At 38.6% G+C, this 24208-nt stretch overlaps 1 protein-coding gene across 3 annotated transcripts in view; it reads right to left on the bottom strand.

The window, feature by feature from the left end:
• SPAG16 (sperm associated antigen 16) overlaps nucleotides 1-24208 on the bottom strand; it is a 1067980-nt gene that overhangs the window by 591059 nt on the left and 452713 nt on the right. The window lies entirely within an intron of this gene.

Below are 24208 nucleotides of genomic sequence, written 5' to 3'. Positions count from 1 at the left end.
CCCACAGACGGCAGCCCACCAGGCTCCCGAGTCCCTGGGATTCTCCAGGCAAGAACACTGGAGTGGGTTGCCATTTCCTTCTCCAATGCATGAAAGTGAAAAGTGAAAGTGAAGTTGCTCAGTCGTGTCAGACTCTTTGCGACCCCATGGACTGCAGCTTACCAGGCTCCTCTGTCCATGGAATTTCCCAGGCTACTGGAGTGGGGTGCCATTGCCTTCTCCAGAATGAATAATGGAACCCGTCAAAATGTCATCATACTCCCATCCATACATTTTCACTTTGCTTCAAGTGATATATCATAACATTTTGATACTAAAATAAAAGCAAATAGATAAATTCACTTTGTTTGTGCTAGTTATCCTATAAAGTAAAAATTGGTCAGTATTTCTCCAGTATGAATAAAAAATATTGTCATGCAAAATTGGTACATTTTATATGTGTGGAGGTTAAAAATTTAGGACATAACTCTCCCACTGGAATGATTCTCATTACACAATGATTTGCAATTATGGAAAAGGGGGAAAATATTGAAGTATAAAATAAAACCTTGAGGGAGTTGGACACTCAAACAGAAGAGACCATAGCATAGATGCTTTAAAATAAATGTCTGAGAGGTAAAGTTCACAGTGAGCTTCAGACTGTAAACAGTGGTTGAAACAAACAGCTCATGGGATTCTCTAAGATCTATCCCACTCAAAAAAGGCAATCATGGAACTAGTTGGTTGTGTGGGAACATGACTCAGTGCTATTGGATTATAAATTAGAATTCTCTGTGATATACTCAAATCTTTGTTTTTCATAAAGAAAAATTATTTTCATGCTATAAGTGAAAACCAACATGGCACTCAGTTCAGTTCAGTCACTCAGTTGTGTCAGACTCTTTGCGACCCCACTGACTGCAGCATGCCAGGCCTCCCTGTCCATCACCAACTCCCCGGAGCTGACCCAAACTGATGTCTATTGAGTCGGTGATGCCATCCAACCATCTCATCCTCTGTCATCCCCTTCTCCTCCTTCCCTCAATCCTCCTCAGCATCAGGGTCTTTTCCAATGAGTCAGCTCTTCACATCAGGTGGCCAAAGTATTGGAGTTTCAGCTTCAACATTAGTCCTTCCAATGAACACCCAGGACTGATCTCCTTTAGGATGGACTGGTTGGATCTCCTTGCAGTCCAAGGGACTCTCAAGAGTCTCCAGCACCACAGTCCAAAAGCATCAATTCTTCAGCGTTCAGCTTTCTTTATAGTCCAACTCTCACATCCATACATGACTACTGGAAAAAACATAGCCTTGACTAGACAGACCTTTGTTGGCAAAGTAATGTCTCTGCTTTTTAATATGCTGTCTAGATTAGTCATAGCTTTTCTTCCAAGGAGTAAGCCTCTTTTAATTTCATAGCTGCAATCACCATCTGCAGTAATTTTGGAGCCCCGACACATAAAGTCAGCCACTGTTTCCACTGTTTCCCCATCTATCTGCCGTGAAGTGATGGGACCAGATGCCATGATCTTAGTTTTCTGAATGTTGAGCTTTAAGCCAACTTTTTCACTCTCCTCTTTCACGTTCATCAAGAGACTCTTTAGTTCTTCTTCACTTTATGCCATGAGGGTGGCGTCATTTGGTTCTTCACCCTTTTCCAAATCCAGCTTGTGTTCCAAGGTTGACTGAATCAGAGGATGCAGGGGAAACCTGGATAAGGCATGCCAACTATAAGTTATCTGCTGATTAACCCTATGCATTGTTCAAGGGTCAACTGTATTTAACATCTCTATGCTTTGTTAATATCTTGATAAAATTGTTTTCTAAAGTTCCCATTTAAGAAAAATTTAAAATTTAGCTTATAAAATCAAGGGGAAATAACTCCATAAAATATTCTATTTAAATATAATACAACCTGTAACCAGAGACAAGGAAAATCTGAGATAGGCTGAAGGGGTTCAAATGTCTTTTGCTACTTGAAATAGTATCCAATGAAAGAACTGGACCCAAAGAGAGGAAGACGATAACTGACTCTACCCAATCATTTCCTCCTAAGTCAGACACAAGATTATAAATGAATCAGTCTTCCTTCCCCTGAAAGAGCATGAGTTCTGAAGTCAAAGAGAGTATTATGAATTCTTTATATAGATACTACTCTCCTTTATATTACTTTAGATTCTATAATTAATATGTCTAAATTACTACAAGAAGCTGAATGGGAAAGTACCTGCTGTAGGTTCATTACAGGAGATGTGTTAAAGTAAGGACTTTAAGATTGGGAGACCAGGAGAAAATATTTTTCCATGAGGTCTATTGGTTTAAATTTCTCAGAAACAAGCCATGTGGGAAGTCATCAGTCCAGCAGAGGCACATTAAATAACATCTGAACAAGTTAGATCCAGGAGCTGTATAAGCGAGTGTGAACACGCATGTGCAAGTCACAGGCTTCCAGCAATAGCTATTACAGCAACACACACAAAGCTAGAGAATCTGATTAATACAATTCACATACTTTGCATATTAGAAAACAGTCTGATGGATATCTCCTTGTTTGAAAATGAATAGAAAACACCAGCTGCAATAAGATCAGCAATAGCTGACACAAAGGAAACAGATCATCTGGGGTGAAGAAGGCCATCTCTGGGTGACAGAACATATTAGAGAAATTAAAGTTTAGAGTACCTAAAAATATTAAAGATGCAGTTTTCAGGAAGGAGGACTAAAATGCTGTGGAGAGAGAATGCATCAAGATAAATACGCAGGGGGGCAGCATAATCATTTATGAATGAAATTCGGAGAGGACTTAAATAAAAAAGGATTGTATAAAACAAAGATAAGGCTTCCCCAATGGCTTAGGGGTAAAGAATCTGCCTGCCAATGCAGAAGACATGGGTTCAATCTCTAGGTCAGGAATATCCCCTAGAGAAGAAAATGGCAACCTGCTCCACTGTTCTTGCCTGGGAAATCTCACGGACAGATGAGTCTAGAGGCTACAGTCCATGGGATCACCAAGAGTCAGACACGACTTACTAACTAAAACCAAAGCCAAAACAATCAAACAAACAAAAACAAACATACAACATTCATGGCAGATTTAAAATTTGTATTATAGACAGTTAAAAGAAAAATTTGCACTTCAGAAGCAATTCAGGCCAGTGGCCATGGGTATAAGTTTTAAGCAGATTATTCTACTTCTTTTATACTTTTCATGGGGTTCTCAATGCAAGAATACCAAAGTAGATTGCCATTCTCTTCTCCAATGGACCATACTTTGCCAGACTCTGACTAGCAGGGACATGCCAGGAGAAATCAATAATCTCAGATATGCAAGGGCTTCCCTGGTGGCTCAGATGGCAAAGAATCTGCATGCAAAGTGGGAGATCTGGATTCAATCCCTGGGTTGGAAAGATCCAGTGGAGGAGGGCATGGCAACCTACTCCAGTATTCTTGCCTGGAGAATCCCCAGGGACAGAGGAACCTGGTGGGCTACAGTCCATGGGGTTGCATATAGACAGGAATGAGCAACAAAGCACAGATATGCAGATGACACCACCCTAATGGCAGAAAGGGAGGAGGAACTAAAGAGCCTCTTGATAATCATCAAGAGGAGAGTGAAAAAGCTGGCTTAAAACTCAACATTCAAAAAACAAAGTTCAAGGCATCTGGTCCCATCATTTGATGGCAAACAGATGGGGAAAAAATGGAAACAGTGACAGACTATTTTCTTGGGCTCCAAAATCACTGAAGATGATGATTTTACTGCAACCATGAAATTAAAAGATGCTTGCTCCCTGGAAGAAAAGCTATGACAAACATAGACAGCATATTAAAAAGCAGAGACATCACTTTACCAAAAAAGGACCATATAGTCAAAGCTGTGGTTTTTCAAGTAGCCATGTACAGATGTGAGAGCTGGACCATCAAGAAGGCTGAGCACTGAAGAATTAATGTTTTCAAACTGCAGTGCTGGATAAGCCTCTTGAGAGTCCCTTGGACTACAAGGATATCAAAGCAGTCAATCCCAAAGGATATCAACTCTTCATACTCACTGGAAGGACTGATGCTGAAGCTGAAGCTCCAAAACTTTGGCTACCTGATGCAAAGAGCCAATTCACTGCAAAAGACCCTGATGCTGGGAAAGACTGAAGGCAGGAGGAGAATATGATAGAGGATGGTGAATGGCATCATCGACTCAGTGGACATGAGCTTGAACAAGCTCCAAGAGATAGTGAAGGTCAGAGAACCCTGGAGTGCTGCAGTCCATAGGGTCACAAACAGCTGGACATGACTGAGTGACTGAACAACAATTCTACTTCTTACCAGTTATGTGATTATTGGGAAAATTACAAAAACTATTTATGTCTCTGTTCCTCTATAAAATGGAGAAATAATATGAGTAACTTTAATATAGAATTATCAAGAGGATTAAGTGAATTAATACTTGCAAATTTTTTAAACAATCAATGTTAGCTATTGTTAATAACACCAAATCAGTAGTGTGGCATGTAGTATGCATACACTGTCCTAGAACACAAAGAAAGTTCAAGGAGTTGGCAGAAGTTGAGGGTGGGGGGAGTTACATACTTAAGTGCTATAAGTTCCTTAAAAGGAAGTTATATACTTGAAGTGAAATGGAAATCAAAGACACAAATTAAGAAAAAAATTCTAGTTAAAAACAAGCAGGCAAACCAACAAATATAAAACAAAATGCAAACGGCTAGCGACAACAACAAAGAATTGTGAATACTGGCTAACGGGATTTATCTATTCTACGCAAATATAACTAAGGGATACACTGAAAATATTTTTTAAATGAAACAATGGAAAACTAAACCAAAATCTTAAAACATTTTGGCAAGGGAAAATATCAGTTTCAGTCAAAGACCAAAAGTCATGCATCACTTTTCAGAGTAAATTAGAAGAAAATGAAGAAACAACAGAAGAATTTTGAGAGGAAAGAATTATAAATCAGACGATCATTAAAGAGCAATTATCATTCACATAGAAAGATCAGAAAAAGGCAATCTAAACTACTCAACATTTGAAAAAATATAAGTACTTAAAAATACATTACTTTTAAGTGTCCTAAAAAAGATACTCTTAAGAAGAATTGGCAGTCAACAATATATGAATCAAGATTAAGAACTCAGGTTTAGGAAATTTGAAGGCAGTGAGCCTTGAGGGAAGGAAAACAGATTATAGTGAGTACTGAGTAAAATCAAATATAAAATAAAGTCAAATAATTTTTATAAAGGGTGGATGCAAAATGTAACAGAAAAATTAAATCGTAATCTCTGAAAATAAGCCTACACATTTTAAAATAAGCAATAATTTACTGCTAAAAAAAGCAATGTACTAATAACGATTTAAGACAAATGCCTTTTTATAATGAAAAAAATAAAATTTAAAATTTATATTATTTTATTTCTTGAAACAATATAGGTGAAAGAATGTTTTACAAATGTCAAAGTAACCCCAGTAGACTGAAAAACTATAGGCTTCCCAATTTTCTGGAGAATAAGAAAAGCCAAGAAAGACTTCATAAAGCAGAGTTAGAGAAGAAAGTCAAAAGTTTTGCATGAATGAATAAAAGTGAAAAACATATGACAGAAGAATGACTGCGAGATTTAATAAACTTATGGGATTTAAATAGCCTATTTAAAAACTATATTTTACAGACTGAATTAAAGAAAGAAGACGCACAACAAAATTTATCAGAGTTCTATTTACAAGGAACACAATACAGAGTGTTAAGGAAAAAAAAGATGCGTAAATATTTATCAGAATTCAAAACAGAATTTCTTGTATTTGTTTACTTCCCTATTACCAGATCTTTGCATAGTGGGACAAACTTAGGACACATTTAATAATTATTTACATATGAAATACAAACAAAAACATTATACATATGAATGATGAACTAAACAAAATAAGATTGGTAGTATTCATTTTACACAACCAGCAATTACATCAAGAAAATAGAATTGATAACACAGGTCATTTAACACTGATGAAAGATACAGGCCACAATGATTATTTAATGTCATAAACATATACATTTCATGGGATATCATCAAAATGCATATTTAGCAAATATTCATATTAGGTGTCTTTATTATACCTCTCTCAGCAATTAACAGACTAAATACACAATATATAAATATATAATAATCCAAATAATATAGTGTTCTCAAAAATTTTCTCATGCTTCATAGTCAGTAAACTAAGATTATGCTTTTCTTCAAGGGCCTATGGAAACTGAAATTAAGACTTTTCAAGCATTCATTCTTATGGGAGCTGCTAACAAATCACCTAGGTGTGACTTCACATCTCTGGGCCCATCATCAAAGGAATTTGTAAACTCTGATAGAATAAAAGTCTCTTGCAAAAAAATATGTTACCAAATTCAACAAAGAAGCAGGAACATAAATAGACCAGTTTCTAGCTTCAAAATTAGTCTCTTATAAAGGCTTGTTTATTCTTTTACAAACATTAATTGAACATCTCTGCTACTTAGTATCTGAGAATACAAAAACAATAGTCCCCATAAACCTTCTTAGAAGAAAACAGACATTAAAAAAACAAACTAATAAATCTATAATAAAATGTTGACTAGTGATTAGTTCCATATTAGGGTTTAAAAATGAACATAATTTTATCAGGAGGTTTTTCAACCTTCCAAATGTTTTCTACATTATATACATAGACAGCAGCACAACAGGCTCCCCCACCCCTGGGATTCTCCAGGCAAGAACACTGGAGTGGGTTGCCATTTCTTTCTCCAATGCATGAAAGTGAAAAGTGAAAGTGAAGTCGCTCAGTCATATCCAACTCTTTGCAACCCCATGGACTGCAGCCTACCAGGCTCCTCCATCCATGAGATTTTTCCAGGCAAGAGTACTGGAGTGAGGGGTCATTGCCTTCTCCATATACTGAATAGCCTTGTCCAAAAAATAGAAATGCAAAACCACCTGACTTGGATGCAGCCATCAGACTTGGATGTTCAGATACCTACTGTAGGGCCTGCTTTAATATAGAATTATGTACAAAGCAATATTATTTCAATGTCTGTAAACATCTTAAAGCTCAATTTTATAAAGAAATTCACCACATTAATTTTAAAAAATCCCTGAAACATAATATATAACCAATAATTTTTAAGAGGATAATTACACAGAAGGATAACTGTACACATTCATTCATTCACATATGCTCATTTATACATGCTTCCATATGACATCTCAGAGAAGGCAATGGCACCCCACTCCAGTACTCTTGCCTGGAAAATCCCATGGATGGAGGAGCCTGGTAGACTGCAGTCCATGGGGTCGCTAGGAGTCGGACACGACTGAGCGACTTCACTTTCACTTTTCACTTTCATGCATTGGAGAAGGAAATGGCAACCCACTCCAGTATTCTTGCCTGGAGAATCCCGGGGACAGGGGAGCCTGTTGGGCTGCCATTTATGGGGTCGCACAGAGTCAGACATGACTGAAGTGACTTAGCAGCATCAGCAGCAGCAGCATATGACATCTGGAACATTTCTGACTGCATAAATGTCAACATCATTGTATATGATTAACTTCTTTACTATACATTCCATTCCTTAAATTTTTTCTGTTTTTTGTAAAAATAAACTTTAACTATGGAAGCCAATTTATAGTATATGCATGTTATAATATATCTATGTGTGTATATGTACATATATATCGAGAGAAATACAGAGACTATGTAAGATATTAAGTTGACATTTTTGAGTAAAAGATTGGCTCATAGGGTAAAGCGTCTGCCTGCAATGCAGGAGACCCGGGTTTGATCCCTGTGTCAGGAAGATCCGCTGGAGAAGGAAATGGCACCCCACTCCAGTACTCTTGCCTGGAAAATCCCATGGATGGAGAAGCCTGATAGTCTACAGCCCATGGTGTCGCAGAGTCGGACACGACTGAGCAACTTCACTTTCTTTCTTTCTCATAAAAATTATTTCTTAAGTTGTTTTTGGAGAATTATGGAGACATGGCATATTTTTACCTATTAAATATGCAAACTTTTTTTTTTCTAATTTTTAAGTTTGTCTTTTTTGAATATCAGGTTTTGTGAGAAGATCTTTCACCCAAGACCCAGGCAAATTTCCCTGAGGGGAACCAATCCTTGCAGGTCACTGTTTGACTCCTGATTCTTCTTGGCACAAAAATTAGCCTCTCAACACATTTCTAGGGCATTTAATACAGGAATATTGGACGTAGCAAGTTAAACACTGACAACTGCATTAAATATAAGGTCACTGACAACATTTTCTGAGTGACAAAAAATAAAAATATGCAGATTTTTAATCTGAATCATTTTCAGCATGCATTGTCAAAGTAAAGTGGCTCTGGAGGTCTTACTAATATACCTTACTAATTATGTACCTAAGAGATGTGTGTGAGTACTATCTTTCCATTAGAAAAGATATAAAATAATGTATTCTGGGTATTGGCATAAATGTTTCCTAGAGGCCAAGCAGACAGTAGCATTAATCATTTGTCATAATTTATCAATTTTAATACTAATTAATTACAACTTAATACAAATGTCATACTTAGAAAAATATATTCTATTTGAGAAAACCTATGTTTTTGGGAAAACAGACTCTGGATAAGCCATTTTAGTTTTCTTATAACTATTGTTTATGGAACATGCTTTCTGATATTTTAGCTTCTAGCCAATCTGCATCTTTATATCTTAAAGTGATGTCTAATAGAAAGAAAATGAATGAGTAAGTTTAAAAAAAAAATCATCCGATAACTGACGTTTTAGGTAAGTTGTATTGAATGTATTAAGTGATGCAATTGGATCTAATCTACTATCCTATTTATTGTCCTGTTATTTGTCCTGTTCATTCTTTGTTGCTTTGTTTCTCTTTTCCATTCTCCCTCTAGGCTTTTTTTTTGAGATGTAGTTGATATATAATATTATGCAATTTTAACGTATGTAATCTATTAATTTGATATATTTATAAATTGTATTGTGTTTACCGCTATAGTGTTAACACCTTTATCAAGATATTAGTTTGATTTTTTTTAATTCCACTTTATCTTCACTACTTAGCTATGCCATTTCATCTTCATTAGTTCTTCCTACAGTGATTAGAGTATAAATCTAATCTAAATGTTCTGATATAACTTTATGCTTACAGTAAAAACCTAACAACCACACATCTACATCCCTCATTCCCATCCCTTGTATTAATTTTGGGAACATTTTGTATTTATTATAAATTTAAATAAAGTGTTCCTATTTTTTGCGTTAAGTGTAAATAATATTTTATTAATATTAAAATGAGAAAATGGTGTTTATATTTACCATATCTGCTCCCCTTCATTGCTTTGGGTCTAGATACACATTACCACGCACTAAGCGTGGCAGCGGCTGCGACCGGCACATTAAGCACAGTACTTGGATGCAATCTCAAAAACGACAGAATGATCTCTGTTCGTTTCCAAGGCACACCATTCAATAACACAGTAATCCAAGTCTATGCCCCAACCAGTAACGCTGAAGAAGCTGAAGTTGAAGGGTTCTATGAAGACCTACAAGACCTATAAAATCTTTTAGAACTAACACCCAAAAAAGATGTCATTTTCATTATAGAGGACTGGAATGCAAAAGTAGGAAATAAAGAAACACCTGCAGTAACAGGCAAATTTGGCCTTGGAATATGGAATGAAGCAGGGCAAAGACTAATAGAGTTTTGCCAAGAAAATGCACTGGTCATAGCAAACACCCTCTTCCAACAGCACAAGACAAGACTCTATATATGGACATCACCAGATGGTCAAAACCGAAGTCAGACTGATTATATTCTTTGCAGCCAAAGATGGAGAAGCTCTATATAGTCAAAAACAAGACCAGAAGCTGACTGTGGCTCAGATCATGAACTCCTTATTGCCAAATTCAGACTTAAATTAAAGAAAGTAGGGAAAACCACTAGACCATTCAGGTATGACCTAAATCAAATCCCTTATGATTATACAGTGGAAGTGACAAATAGATTTAAGGGCCTAGATCTGATAGATAGAATGCCGGATGAACTATGGAATGAGGTTCGTGACATTGTACAGGAGACAGGGATCAAGACCATCCCCATGGAAAAGAAATGCAAAAAAGCAAAATGGCTGTCTGAGGAGGCCTTACAAATAGCTGTGAAAAGAAGAGAAGCAAAAAGCAAAGGAGAAAAGGAAAGATATAAGGATGTGAATGCAGAGTTCCAAAGAATAGCAAGAAGAGATAAGAAAGCCTTCCTCAGTGATCAATGCAAAGAAACAGAGGAAAACAACAGAATGGGAAAGACTAGAGATTTCTTCAATGAAATTAGAGATACCAAGGGGACATTTCATGCAAAGATAGCCTCGATAAAGGACAGAAATGATATGGACCGAACAGAAGCAGAAGATATTAAGAAGAGGTGGCAAGAATACACAGAACTGTACAAAAAAGATCTTCACGACCCAGATAATCACAATGGTGTAATCACTGACCTAGAGCCAGACATCCTGGAATGTGAAGTCAAGTGGGCCTTAGAAAGCATCACTATGAAAAAAGCTAGTGGAGGTGATAGAATTCCAGTTGAGCTATTCCAAATCCTGAAAGATGATGCTGTGAAAGTGCTGCACTCAATATGCCAGCAAATTTGGAAAACTCAGCAGTGGCCACAGGACTGGAAAAGGTCAGTTTTCATTCCAATCCCAAAGAAAGGCAATGCCAAAGAATGCTCAGACTACTACACAATTGCACTCATCTCACACGCTAGTAAAGGAATGCTCAAAATTCTCCAAGCCAGGCTTCAGCAATATGTGAACTGTGAACTTCCAAATGTTCAAGCTGGTTTTAGAAAAGGTAGAGCAAGTAGAGAACAAATTGCCAACATCTGCTGGATCATGGAAAAAGCAAGAGAGTTCCAGAAAAACATCTATTTCTACTTTCTTGACTATGCCAAAGCCTTTGACTGTGTAGCTCACAATAAACTGTGGAAAGTTCTGAAAGAGATGGGAATACCAGACCACCTGACCTGCCTCTTGAGAAATTTGTATGCAGGTCAGGAAGCAACAGTTAGAACTGGACGTGGAACAACAGACTGGTTCCAAATAGGAAAAGGAGTACGTCAAGGCTGTATATTGTCCCCCTGCTTATTTAACTTCTATGCAGAGTACATCATGAGAAACGCTGGACTGGAAGAAACACAAGCTGGAATCAAGATTGCCAGGAGAAATATCAGTAACCTCAGATATGCAGATGACACCACCCTTATGGCAGAAAGTGAAGAAGAACTAAAAAGCCTCTTGATGAAAGTGAAAGAGGAGAGTGAAAAAGTTGGCTTAAAGCTCAACATTCAGAAAACGAAGATCATGGCATCCAGTCCCATCACTTCATGGGAAATAGATGGGGAAACAGTGGAAACAGTGTCAGACTTATTTTTTGGGGGTCCAAAATCAGTGCATATGGTGACTGCAGCCATGAAATTAAAAGACGCTTACTCCTTGGAAGGAGAGTTATGACCAACCTAGATAGCATAGTCAAAAGCAGAGACATTACTTTGCCAACAAAGGTTCATCTAGTCAAGGCTATGGTTTTTCCTGTGGTCATGTGAGAGTTGGACTGTGAAGAAGGCTGAGTGCCGAAGAATTGATGCTTTTGAACTGTGGTGTTGGAGAAGATTCTTGGGAGTCCCTTGGACTGCAAGTAGATCCAACCAGTCCATTCTGAAGGAGATCAGCCCTGGGATTTCTTTGGAAGGAATGATGCTAAAGCTGAAACTCCAGTACTTTGGCCACCTCATGCAAAGAGTTGACTCATTGGAAAAGACTCTGATGCTGGGAGGGATTGAGGGCAGGAGGATAAGGGGATGACAGAGGATGAGATGACTGGATGGCACCACTGACTCAATGGACGTAGTCTCAGTGAACTCTGGGAGTTGGTGATGGACAGGGAAGCCTGGCGTGCTGAAATTCATGGGGTCGCAAAGAGTCAGCCAGGACTGAGCGACTGATCTGATCTGATCTCATATTTAAGATCATCAATGCTTTCTTCTTGTGTCTAGCCTGCTGATAAACCCATAAAAAGAGCTCTTTGTCTTAGACATCATACTTTGTATACCCAGCATTTCCAACTGACTTTTTTTTTTAAGATTTCTCTCTACTAAAATTCCCCCATCTTTTCAATGCATAATTTCCATATTTTACAATATGTTCTTTAACATAAAAATCAACACAATCGACTTTAAAGTATCTGTCTGCTGACAGTTCTATCACTTGTGCCATCTCTGCATATAAAAGTATTATTACTAACATGGGAAAAGAAACTGTCAACTGTCAACCACATCCAGGAGAGTCCCAGGCAGGATAAACCCAATGAAGAACACACCGACACACATAATCAAACTGACAGAAATTAAAGACAAAGATAAAATATTAAAAATAACAAGGGAAAAATGACAAAGAACATACAAGGAAACTCCCATAAGGTTATCAGCTGATTTCTCAACAGAAACTCTACAAGCCAAAAAGGAATAGCATGATATATTTAGTGATGAAAGAGAAGAACCTACAACCAAGAATACCATCAAGATTCTCATTCACATTTGACAGAGAAATCAAAAGTATTACATATAAGCAAAAGTTAAGAGAATTCAGTACCACCAAACCAGTTTTACAAAAAATGCTGAAGGAATTTCTCTAAGCAGGAAAAACAAGAGAAGGAAAAGATTTATACAAAATAAACCCCAAAACAATTAAGAAAATGGTAATAGGATCATTTGTTGTATAGTGGCTAAGTTGTGCTGACTCTTTTGTGACGCTGTGAACTGCATACATATCAATAATTACCTTAAATGTAAATGGATTAAATGCACAAACCAAAAGACAGAGACTGGCTGGAAAGATAAAAACATGTGCGTGTATATACTTCCACTTACCAGATCACTTTACTTAACCCCCCAAATTGTATGTAATTATTTCATATTGTTAGGTTAATCATGCTTTCATTATGGCTTGCAACTGTAATGGTCTTTTATTTTTTGTCTATTAATTATGAGAAGTGATAAATGTCTATTATAGTGATTTGTGCTTAATACAATAATTGTATCATGATTGGTCAACTGAAAATAATGGAATTTTATATAATTCTATATCACTAAAACTACCATTTAATAGAAAAACTTATAATCATTTTTTAAAATCCAAATGCATATCAAAATTATCTTGGAGTGTTCTGGAAAAAAAAAAAACAAATGCCCAAGTATTGTTTTTTGGGTTGCTTTTTTTCCTTCCAAAGCTCCAGATGTGTTTCTAATGAGCAGTCATATCTAAAAACAACTGGACTATATGATGATCTTATACTTTTATATAGTTTCTTTAACATTTTCTATTTCATATTAAATACTCCATTTCATTTAGCTTGTTTTCCAATTTCCCCTTTTTAGTAATGTTCTTTCTCAAGTCTATCAAGCATAGTATAAAAGCTTTTGTAAACATATATAGAGATATAAGCAGTATGTATATTTTAGAAAACTTATGAATTTTTGCCTAGCTAAAAAATGTATGACATTTTTATCCTACTGTTTGACTTGGTATGAATATAAAGAGATAGTTCTAATTTATAATCACTTAAAATTTTTATATAGCTCCATGTATTTTGGCATCTACTATTAGTGCTAAGAGTCTAGAAAGTTTATTATCTTAGTGATTAAAAAAAACTCAAGCTGAAACTTCTAATCCAATTCTGAGAATAAAATGAAATATTATGTTGTTTAAAAAGACAGGAAATTAACAGGTGATACAGTAATATTAACTAAAGTACAGATTTTGTTCAAATATCACAAAATTTTATGCTAGTGTCCATTATTTGTTTTTATACATTATTCAAAACTCCACATTGTATTTAATTGCACTGAGCAGCTTCAGTTACATGCAACAAATTCTGATAAGTTCTCTTTTCATTTTTATTCTATTATAAATATTTTCTAATTTTCCTTGTTTTGGCTTTTATATATAGTGATTATTTTAAAGTGAACATTTAACTTCCAAACACATGAGCTATTTCAAAATATCTTTGATATTAATTTCTCATTTTGATATTAATTTCTTGTTTAAACACTTTCTTCTCTGCAATCACCCTCTGTAATGTTTCAATCTTCTAACGTTATTGAGACTTTCAATGGCTAATTTTGCTAAGTCAAAGATCTCTCTTGGTAAAGGTGACACTGCACTTTTAGATATGAGGGTTATTTTCAAATATCTTTTGATATTGATCTCTAACATAATTCCACAGTAATAAGAGAACAGACTCTGAATGATTTCAATACCTTTAGACCATGAAATTTCTGCACCTGGTCTTTTGTCTCTGGATATGTTCCAGTGTCTCCTAGTTTATAGCCTATGGGAACTTGAATAGAATTTGTATCCTACTGTTGTGTGAAAATCGCATAAATCTTAATTATGTCAAATTGGTTCATAATGCTTTTCAGGTCAACTATATTCTTCTACTTCTCTGCACATTCGTTCTATTAATTTCTGAGAGCTTGATATTGAAACTCCAACTAAAAATCTTAATTTATCTACTTAAAGTGAACAATTTTAATACATAGTGGAACTACATAACTTTGTTTTGAATTTTCCAAATCTCCTATAAACATATTATCATATTTTTATAATTTAAAAAATAAAAAATATAAAAAACTATTACTACTTTATCTTTTGATAAGGGGTTTTTTTGGATTTTTTTTTTTTGGTGTCATAGGTTACTGCAAATAGAGCCTGACATAAACAGTATTTACACACAGAGATGGACGCAGTTCTTCAGTCAGGTCCTTAATGTCAGTCTGATGCATAAGTTTTGTTGTTGCTGTAGTTAACCTTCACTTCGTCACAGAGATTTGAATTCCTCCAGTGGTGTACTGCTGCTTCCTGTATTTATTGTGAGGTTTGCTATACCCAAGAGTGTTTCCCAGTATTTCTGCTTCACTCTCTGCCACACAGAGGGAGATTCTCTCCATGGTCTTGCTCCACCTTGGCGGTAGACTATTGTATGCTGCATGTTACTTGGTCCAAAGCTCATAACTTTCCTGGTCCAGCCTCAGTCTTAGGCATGCCTGTACATATATGCTTCAAGGGCAGAACTTCTGCCCTTCCACTTGATGGCAGCTAAATTATGTTCTGTATCTTTGAGGACTATCAGATAAGCAAGCTTCCTGCATTTCTCCAGTGGCACAAACCCTCTGCCTTTTATCAGCACAAGAATCGGGAATTGAACTCATTTCTTATTCCTCTCTCAGGGTAAATAACTCACTTTGATCTGTCCCCCATTTACAGCCGACCTTTGCTTATGAAAGTATTCCCTAGTGACTCAGATGATAAAAAATCCCTGGGTCAGGAAGATCCCCTGGATAAGGAAATGGCTACTCACTCCAGTATTCTTGCCTGGAGAAATCCATGGACAGAGGAGCCTGGTGGGCTGCAGTCTGTGCAGTCACCAAGAGTCAGACATGACTGAACAACTAATGCACTTTTCACTTAGTTTTGCCTATGAAAAGGGGACAGGTGGGTTGCCTACCATTCCTCCAGCAGCAGATGGCTTTTGCTGCAATGAGATTTCAGTGTGGAAAGCAGATGGAGATTTTTGTCTATGCACTGTTGAAGAGAGCTCTCTCAGATGTCCTGCCCAGCCCAAATCTTTCTGGTGAGCACAGGATAGAAATCTATGGAAAAGATTGGTTGCTTCACCTTGGATGTGGGACTCCTAGGGATTCTAGTCTGCTATACTAGCCAACATTTGACCTTTAAGAACTCATTGAAGTTTTCATTCCTTACTTCTTCCCTACTTGTGCAGTTTTCATATTTTCGTTCCTTGCTCTGCTAAAGGTGATATCATTTGTGTGTCTTGATTCTCTTTGAAGGTGCTGTCACCTTTTGGAATTTAGTTCATCTGATTTCCTGTAACATTTGTTCTCTCGTGGACATACAAAATGCTATGATTTTGTAGTTTATCTGGCTTGTTCTTACTGTTAGTAACTTTGTCATGGGTTTTCTCTTTTTAAGGTAAAGCAGAACTTCTCAAAAAATGTTTAAATCATGAAAGAGAGTCAATTTTATAACCTCTTACAGTTTTTAACTTTTTTTGCTTATCAAATGAGAAACTGTAGATTGATAGTTCCTCAATCTTTTAAAATCCTATTTTCTTTTTATAAACATATACAACTCATAAACTTTTATATTATGTTATTTCAAATTTTTAAAATGTTAATAACATAAGAAACAGTGTGTCAAAACAAGGAGACAAAACAGGTTTTGTTTTTTAATACTCATCCCAGTTTCCTAAAGGTGAGATAGCTTTTCCCTTGTTACATGAATTAAAGGGCAAGACAATAATAACTGCTATATTAATTAATTAATCAATCAATCAAATTTCTCTATTAGGTTAAGCAGCATTAAAATATTTGGATACCAAATATTACAGATGTTAGGAGAGATAAAACTTTTAGTATATTCTGAGATAAAAAATGTGGTTCTTTTTTCCCCAGAACCAATTCTCTATACTCCTCTGCACCTTCTTTCCCAAAACAAGCACACTCCCGCCCCTAGGTAATTACTGAACAATAGCTGAAAGAATTACATTTCTCTCAAATTCAATTCTAATTACTTTTTAAAATATGTTCTGGTTGTAACAATGTACTAGGTTTCCTGTTCTTTCTCCATTACCAGAGCTGAGTCTCTTAGCCCCCAGCTGCAGACTTGGTTCTGCTATCGGGTCAGAGACAAATATCTGGCTTCATTTGCACAGGCAATTCAGTACACATGGCTCTTACAACTTCACTCTACTCCTAAGTCCCAGTTCTAGAAAATGGGTATTTCTCAAGTGATGGCACACTTGTTCCTCCTGTCTCTTGGCCTCTCTCTTCTTTGTGACTCACTTACTGAGTGCAGGCGGCTGCGAACGGCGCGCTAAGCACGGCCTAGAGGAGCTACCCCGCGTCCGAAGTGAGGGGCAGCGGCCGGGAGGAGCTACCCCACGCCCCAAGCCCGAGGCCAGGGTCTGCGGCCAGGAGGACCAACCCCACATCCAAGGAGCCGTGGCTGCGCAGGCACAGGAGGGCCTAGAGGAGCTATCCCACGTTGAAGGTCAGGAAGGGCAGCAGTAAGGTGATACCCCTCGTCCAAGGTAAGGAGCAGCGGCTTCGCTTTGCTGGAGCAGCCGCGAAGAGATACCCCACGCCCAAAGAGAAACCCAAGTAAAACGGTTGGTGTTGCAAGAGGGCATCAGAGGGCAGACACACTGAAACCATACTCACAGAAAACTAGTCAATCTAATCACACTAGGACCACAGCCTTGTCTAACTCAATGAAACTAAGCCATGCCTGTGGGGCAACCCAAGACGGGCGGGTCATGTGGAGAGATCTGACAGAATGTGGTCCACTGGAGAAGGGAATGGCAAACCACTTAAGCATTCTTGCCTTGAGAAGCCCATGAACAGTATGAAAAGGCAAAATGATAGGATACTGAAAGAGGAACTCCCCAGGTCAGTAGGTGCCCAATATGCTACTGGAAATCAGTGGAGAAATAACTCCGGAAAGAATGAAGGGATGGAGTCAAAGCAAAAAGAATACCAGCTGTGGGTAGGACTCGTGACAGAAGCAAGGTCCGATGCTGTGAAGAGCAATATTGCATAGGAACCTGGAATGTCAGGTCCATGAATCAAGGCAAACTGGAAGTGGTCAAACAAGAGATGGCAAGAGTAAATGTGGACATTCTAGGAATCAGCGAAATAAAATGTACTGGAATGGGTGAATTTAACTCAGATGACCATTATATCTACTACTGCAGGCAGGAATCCCTCAGAAGAAATGGAGTAGCCATCGTGGTCAACAAAAGAATCTGAAATGTAGTACTTGGTTGCAGTCTCAAAAATGACAGAATGATCTCTGTTCGTTTCCAAGGCAAACCATTCAATATCACAGTATTCCAAGTCTATGCCCCAACTAGTAATGCTGAAGAAGCTGAAGTTGAAGGGTTCTAGGAAGATCTACAAGATCTTTTTGAACTAACACCCAAAAAAGATGTCCTTTTCATTATAGGGGACTGGAATGCAAAAGTAGGAAATAAAGAAACACCTGGAGTAACAGGCAAATTTGGCCTTGGAATACGGAATGAAGCAGGGCAAAGACTAACAGAGTTTTGTCAAGAAAATGCACTGGTCATAACAAACACCCTCTTCCAACAACACAAGAGAAGACTCTATACATGGACATCACCAGATGGTCAACACCGAAATCAGACTGATTCTATTCTTTGCAGCCAAAGATGGAGAAGCTCTATAGAGTCAGCAAAAACAAGACCAGGAGCTGACTGTGGCTCAGACCATGAACTCCTTATTGCTAAATTCAGACTTAAATTGAAGAAAGTAGGGAAAACCACTAGATCATTCAGGTATGACCTAAATCAAATCCCTTATGATTATACAGTGGAAATGAGAAGTAGATTTAAGGGCCTAGATCTGATAGACAGAGTGCCTGAGGAACTATGAAATGAGGTTCATGACATTGTACAGAAGACAGGGATCAAGACCATCCCCATGGAAAAGAAATGCAAAAAAGCAAAATGGCCGTCTGGGGAGGCCTTACAAATAGCTGTGAAAATAAGAGAAGCAAAAAGCAAAGGAGAAAAGGAAAGATATAGGCATCTGAATGCAGAGTTCCAAAGAATAGCAAGAAGAGATAAGAAAGCCTTCTTCAGTGATCAATGCAAAGAAATAGAGGAAAACAACAGACTGGGGAGATCTAGAGATCTCTTCAAGAAAATTAGAGATACCAAGGGAACATTTCATGCTAAGATGGGCTCGATAAAGGATAGAAATGGTATGGACCTAACAGAAGCAGAAGATATTAAGAAGAGGTGGTAAGAATACACAGAAGAACTGTACAAAAAAGATCTTCACGACCAAGATAATCACGATGGTGTGATCACTGACCTAGAGCCAGACATCCTGGAGTGTGAAGTCAAGTGGGCCTTAGAAAGCATCACTACAAACAAAGCTAGTGGAGGTGATGGAAGTTCAGTTGAGCTATTCCAAATCCTGAAAGATGATGCTGTGAAAGTGCTGCACTCAATATGCCAGCAAATTTGGAAAACTCAGCAGTGGCCACAGGACTGGAAAAGGTCAGTTTTCATTCCAATCCCAAAGAAAGGCAATGCCAAAGAATGCTCAAACTACCGCATAATTGCACTCATCTCACACGCTAGTAAAGTAATGCTCAAAATTCTCCAAGCCAGGCTTCAGCAATATGTGAACCATGAACTTCCTGATGTTCAAGCTGGTTTTAGAAAAGGCAGAGGAACCAGAGATCAAATTGCCAACATCTGCTGGATCATGGAAAAAGCAAGAGAGTTCCAGAAAAACATCTATTTCTGCTTTATTGACTATGCCAAAGCCTTTGACTGTGTGGCTCACAATAAATTGTGGAAAATTCTGAAAGAGATGGGAATACCAGACCACCTGATCTGCCTCTTGAGAAATCTGTATGCAAGTCAGGAAGCAACAGTTAGAACTGGACATGGAACAACAGACTGGTTCCAAATAGGAAAAGGAGTACGTCAAGGCTGTATATTGTCACCCTGCTTATTTAACTTCTATGCAGAGTACATCATGAGAAACGCTGGACTGGAAGAAACACAAGCTGGAATCAAGATTGCCAGGAGAAATATCAGTAACCTCAGATATGCAGATGATACCACCCTTATGGCAGAAAGTGAAGAGGAACTAAAAAGCCTCTTGATGAAAGTGAAACTGGAGAGTGAAAAAGTTGGCTTAAAGCTCAACATTCAGAAAACGAAGATCATGGCATCCGGTCCCATCACTTCATGGGAAATAGATGGGGAAACAGTGGAAACAGTGTCAGACTTTTTTTTTTTTGGGGGGGGGGGTCCAAAATCAGTGCATATGGTGACTGCAGCCATGAAATTAAAAGACGCTTACTCCTTGGAAGGAGAGTTATGACCAACCTAGATAGCATAGTCAAAAGCAGAGACATTACTTTGCCCACAAAGGTCCATCTAGTCAAGGCTATGGTTTTTCCTATGGTCATGTATGGATGTGAGAGTTGGACTCTGAAGAAAGCTGAGTGCCGAAGAATTGATGCTTTTGAACTGTGGTGTTGGACAAGACTCTTGAAAGTCCCTTGGACTGCAAGGAGATCCAACCAGTCCATTCTGAAGGAGATCAGCCCTAGGATTTCTTTGGAAGGAATGATGCTAAAGCTGAAACTCCAGTACTTTGGCCACCTCATGCAAAGAGTTGACTCATTGGAAAAGACTCTGATGCTGGGAGAGATTGGGGGCAGGAGGAGAAGGGGACGACAGAGGATGAGATGGCTGGATTGCATCACTGACTCGATGGACGTGAGTCTGGGTGAACTCCGGGAGTTGGTAACGGACAGGGAGGCCTGGCATGCTGCGATTCATGGGGTCTCAAAGAGTTGGACACGACTGAGTGACTTAACTGAACTGAACTTAAGCAAGTAAAGGACCCCAGTTCTTCTCATTATGTGACTCTGAACCTCCACCTTTTTGGTCCCTATCTCAGCTTCGCTGTGCTTTTGATTCCTGTTATTATACCCACTCCTTAGCTTTTGTTGAATTGCCCCTAACCCTGAAATCATGATTACGTATTTTCTCTTTCTATATTCTTTCAACTTGCCTGAACCTCTTTGAGGAGCCTGCAGCAGTCAACCTATACTGTCCAGCCACCTCCATACGGTTTCAAGGATGCTGCTGCTGCTGTTGCTGCTGCTGCTAAGTCGCTTCAGTCGTGTCCGACTCTGTGCGACCCCATAGGTGGCAGCCCACCAGGCTCCCCCGTCCCTGGGATTCTCAAGGCAAGAACACTGGAGTGGGTTGCCATTTCCTCCTCCAATGCACGAAAGTGAAAAGTGAAAGTGAAGTTGCTCAGCAGTGTCCGACTCCTAGAGACCCCATGGACTGTAGCCCACCAGGCTCCTCCTTCCATCGGATTTTCCAGGCAATATTACTGGAGTGGGGTGTCATTGGATGGGCCCATCCCTATTCCCTAGGGAGGTCAAGTAGGGATGTAATTGACTTTTCCCAGTGACCTACCATGCTAAAGCCATTCATTAGCAATTTTACTGATAGTTACAGCTCATTTTATGTTAGGATTATAGGCATCATAAACTCAATGGACATGAGTTTGAGCAAACTCCAGGAGATAGGGAAGGACAGGAAAATCTAGAGTGCTGCAGTCCATGGGGTCACAAAGAGTCAGACACAACTCAGTGACTAAACAACAGAAACAAAAAATAAATATTTTATCTATCTATCTATTATCAGTATAAAATCATCTCAGGCCTCAATCACCTGCTTGACTAAACACCATAACTTGGGAGACTGCATTTCCTTCTCAGGAGTCGAGGGCACATTTGCCTTTTGTTCTTTTTCTAGCTGAACTTATACTTTTCATCTCATCTCCTTTCTTTTCAGGAGTGAAGTGTGCTGGGGTATAGAAGAAAAGATGGGAAGGAATGGAGAAGAGAAAGCAAAGAGGAAAACTCCCAGCTTGTCATCAAATAAGAGCATTGGTCCTCCTCACTGCACTGACAGCCTACCACTCTTGTGCTGTCATGACCATATTACATGCAGAAGCACACTTGCATACACAGGCACGGGGTATTCAAGAGGTTTACAAGGATGTAAACTGGAAGGAAATAGAAAGGAAAGCAAACCCTCATCGTGCCCTGGCTTGTCTTCACAGCTAACAGTACCATATGTTTATTATGGAGCCTAATTGCTGGCTTTTTAGAAAACATGTACCTTAATTATAGTCATTAGTAAATAAAAAAGATTTTGTATTCCCAAGAAGTACATTGAGTGACAAGCCCTAACGTTTACACTATTAATACAGGAAAGAAGTCTTTTCTTAAAAATAAGCAGAAAAGTGTAAAAATTAAATAATAACACATTTGAATTCTTCTTAAAAGTATATGCATTAACTATTGCTTCCTTTTCATAGTTAATAAAAGTAAGAAAACAAGATTTCCAGAGTGGCCTAAGTTTATCACTAATTCTCTCTTGTTCTCCACATTGTACACAAGCCTGGACCAAAAGGAGGGCCAAACGCTACCCCACAGTCCTTACAGTAGTCCTTACTCATCACTGGGCTCAGTCACTAAGTCATGTTCAACTCCTTGAGACCCCACAGACTGTAGCCCTACAGGCTCCTCTGTCCATGGGATTTCCCAGCAAGAATACTGGAGTGGGTTTCCACTTCCTCCTCCAAGGGATCTTCCTGACCTAGGATCAAACAGTCTCCCACCTCTCCTGGTTGGCCTGCGAATTCTTTACCACTGAGCCACCTAGGAAACCTACAGGACCCTGCTCACTGTTCCAGAATAGAAATGTACTTCTGAACAATAAGACACTGAGAACAAGTTTGAAGTATCAGCACCTTCACATTCCTACTAACAGTGGACCAGATATTATCTGAGACTCTCAACCAGTTCCGCAATCAAAACATCTGAAGCCGATATCCGAATACCTGAAGCTGAAACCAAGCATGACCCTGTGGGGCTCCTGGACACAACAGCCTTTCTGTATCTCCCATTTCTTTGACTACAGGAAATAGGCTTCTTTCATTAAAGGAAATAGGCTTCTTTAAGCCTCCAAGATCTTCCTTGAGTACCAAGAAGCAGGTTCAAACAGTTGCTAATTAGGGAAGGGAGGGGATGCTGAAAGGCAAGGGAGGAACAGTCAAAAGAAACAAAAATGCAGCCTCCGGGCATGTTCTGGCTCCCCCTAAGTTAGGTTCAGTTCATTCACTCAGTTGTGTCAGACTCTGCAAACTCATGGACCGCAGCACGCCAGGCTTCCCTGTCCATCATCAATTCCCAGAGCCTACTCAAAATTATGTCCATAGAGTTGGTGATGCCATCCAACCATATCATCCTCTGTCATCCCCTTCTCCTCCTGCCTTCAATCTTTCCCAGCATCAGGGCCTTTTCAAATGAGTCCGTTCTTCGCATCAGGTGGCCACATTATTGGAGTTTCAACATCAGTCCTTCCAATGAATATTCAGGACTGATTTCCTTTAGGATTTCCTTAAGGATTGATGCTAGAGTCTTCTCCAGCACCACAGTTCAAAAGCATCAATTCTTCGGTACTCTGCTTTCTTTATGGTCCAACTCCCACATCCATACATGACTACTGGAAAAACCATAGCTTTAAGTAGACAGACTTTTGTCAGTAAAGTAATGTCTCTGCTTTTTAATATGCTGTCTAGGTTTGTCAGTATCTTTGAGCTGTTTTCCAGATACTGAAATCCCTACCAGGTGGGAGAAGTTAACTACCTGCCCACAACCACACAGATCCCAGACCCGTTGGAAGCAGAAGGTTGACGATGCTGACTCCCACTTACTTCACCACCAGCCAGTCAGAAGAATGCTCATGAGTTGATCATGCCCTCTTTGAACTATTACTGTGAAATTCCTCACCATCCTCTCCAGTTTTGAGGGATTTAGTCCATTGTGTCCCCCTCTGCCTGACAAAGCAATAAAGCTGTTCTTTTCTACTTCACCCAAAATGCTGAGATTCACATGCTGGATTTGGCTTCAAAGCCAAGTAATATTAGTTATGCCACCATCCCAGCAACCCTCCACCACCAAACTAAAGGCAAATATTTTCCCAAACCCTCATGCTCTGATATTCTTTGTTCCTTAATCTTCCTGCTATGCTGACTTCCTTTTCTCAAGCCCTTCTGATGTGTTCTCTGTATCTTCAAACTCTCTCATCAAATGGCTAACCTGAGATTTTCCTTCTTTGAAGAGGTGACATGTCCCCACATCTGTGTCATTTGGATACAGTTAGGAGATAAATATATTCTCTGGAAGACTTTTATCTTTTATATTATCTTGTCTTTTCTGAAGGTTCATGTTTGATAGGGTCTACATGGAGGCTTATTGTTAAAATGGCTCATTATGTTGACCTCACAAAGAATAAAGTCACAGTGACGCTTGAAACTGACCAAATTTCCCAAGTAACATTCTGTTTTCCCACTGCCATCTACCTTCTCAAGGCTACGAGACCACCGGATTCCAGACCTCTGGCTACATGACTGCAGGATTCAGCTACAGGCTAAAAATTAACCATCCCTTCAGAGAATTTTTCATTGGAGGGGTATAAGCAAGACCCTGTCAGA

This window comes from Bos taurus, chromosome 2 (assembly GCF_002263795.3).
Source record: "Bos taurus isolate L1 Dominette 01449 registration number 42190680 breed Hereford chromosome 2, ARS-UCD2.0, whole genome shotgun sequence".
NCBI classification, from domain to species: Eukaryota; Metazoa; Chordata; class Mammalia; order Artiodactyla; family Bovidae; genus Bos; species Bos taurus.
This window is presented reverse-complemented; position numbering and strand designations above follow the sequence as displayed.